Here is a 2,477-nt window from a genome sequence, read left to right on the forward strand (position 1 = left end):
ACCAAGTACAAACCTGGTAAGACAAACGTGGTTGCTGATGCTCTTTCAAGAAGGTATACTCTTATCACTACATTTGATGCCAAATTGTTAGGGTTTGAACTAGTTAAAGAATTGTATACGAATGACCCTGATTTTGATGAAATTATACCTCTTGGAAGCATGAAAACCATGAACATTATTATGTGAGTGATGGGTTTCTTTTCTTTAAAGGTAAGTTATGTATTTCGTCTTGTTCCATACACGATTTATTAGTTCGTGAATCTCATGGAGGGGATCTAATGGGTTATTTTGGAGTGACCATGACATTATCTATCTTACAAGAACATTTCTTCTGGCCAAAAATGAGGCGTGATATTGAACGTCTAGTTGAAAGATGTGTAACTTGCCATCATGCCAAGTCTAAGGTAAATCACTATGGACTTTATACTCCATTGCCTATTCCTAGTCATCTTGGGTAGACTTGTCTACGGATTTTGTTCTTGGATTGCCCAGAACTAGGAAGGGACATGACTCTATTTATGTTGTAGTTGATTGGTTTTTGTAAGATGGCACATTTCATACCTTGTCATAAAATCGATGATGCCAAACATGTTGCTGATTTTTTCTTTCATCAAATAGTTCATTTGCATGGCAAGCCATGTACAATAGTATCTGATAGGGATGTTAAGTTCCTTAGCTACTTTTCGAAGACATTGTAGAGTAGGTTAGGTACTAAACTTTTGTTTTCTACTTCTAGTCATCCACAAACTGATGGTCAAACTAAAGTAGTTAATAGAACCTTGTCTACTTTGTTGCGAGCAATCATTGGAAAGAATCTTAAAACTTGGGAAGATTACTTGCCATATGTAGAATTTGTATACACAACACTATGCAATATTCACCATTTGAGATTGTATATGGTTTAAACCCCTTAACCCATTGGATTTATCCCCTTTACCTGTGTCTGAGAGAACTAGTTTTGATGGTAAGAAAAAGGCTGAGATGGTTCAACAATTGCATGAGAAAGCTCGACAATTGCACTATACAATATTCACTGTTTGAGATTGTGTATGGTTTTAACCCCTTTACCCCATTGCATTTATCCATTTTACTTGTATCTGAGAGAACTAGCCTTGATGGTAAGAAAAAAACTGAGATGGTTTGACAATTGCATGAGAAAGCTCAACTTAACACTGAAAGGAGGACCGTGCAGATTGTTCAAAATGCTAACAAAGGATGTCATAAAATTGTTTTTGAACCTGGTAATTGGGTTTGGATTCACATGCGCAATGAGCGTTTTCCAGTTCAACGATGCAATAAGCTAATCCCACGAGGAGATGGTCCATTTCAATTCATTGAGCACATCACTGATAATGCCTACAAGCTGGATCTCCCTAATGAGTATAGTGTTCATGCTACTTTTAACGTTTCTGACTTTAGTCCAAATCTTGCAGACGATGAGCTTGATTTGGGGACAAATCACCTTCAAGAGAGGGGGAGTGATGAAGGAACCAAGGCTGGTCATGATCCAAAGGATAGTGTCATAGAGGTTTCACGTGGTTCAATGACTAGGGCTCATGCGAAGAAACGCAAAGAGTCATTACAAGTGTTGGTGCCCGCGGTGCATGGTCAAGTTGCTGAAGCAAGTGTGATTGAAGGTCTCAAAGATGATGAACAAACACTCTACACTTTGCTTGAGATTCATGACAATGAAGGAAGCTCCAAATGAGGACATCTCGATTTAATGGTTTCCAAACCCTAACTGGCCGAATGCACTTCAAGTTTTTGGTTGATTGAGTAGTCATTGGTTAGTAGTGTTTTGTTAGGTGCTGGTAGTTAATTTTCATTATTAGTTGGTGTGATAATGTATGGCCAGAATTAATTAATTAATAAGGCCATTTTTTAGTTTCCAAAATAGTTAGTTTTAGTTAGTTGGACCGCTAGGTCTTGTTGAGCTTTTTTTAGTGCCGACTTGGGTTTCCCCACAGAAGTTGGTTCATGGTTTCCTAATCCGTTAGGGCCTTGAGTCATGTAAAAGGCTATAAATATGCCTTAAGTTTAATGCTTTTGATAGTCAAGAATCAATAAACAAATTTAACTACTAACACCTAACAAAACACTACTAACCAACGACTACTTAGTCAACCAAAACTTAAAGTGCATTCGGCTACCTAGGGTTTGGAAAACCTTAAACACGAGATGTCCTCATTTGGAGCTTCCTTCATTTCCATGAATCTCAAGCAAAGTGTAGAGTGTTTTTCATCATCTTTGACGTCTTCAATCACACTTGCTTGAGCAACTTGATCATGGACCATGTGCACCAACACTTGTAATGACTCTTTGAGTTTCTTCGTGCAAGCCCTAGCCATTAGACCATGTGAAACCTCTATGACACCATCCTTTTGATCATGACCAGCCTTGGTTGGATCACGACCGGCCTTGGTTCCTTCATCACACTGGCTGCTAGATGATAAGCTTGTTCCTGCTTGTTTCTAGTT

Source organism: Coffea eugenioides, chromosome 9 (genome assembly GCF_003713205.1).
Source record: "Coffea eugenioides isolate CCC68of chromosome 9, Ceug_1.0, whole genome shotgun sequence".
NCBI lineage: Eukaryota > Viridiplantae > Streptophyta > Magnoliopsida > Gentianales > Rubiaceae > Coffea > Coffea eugenioides.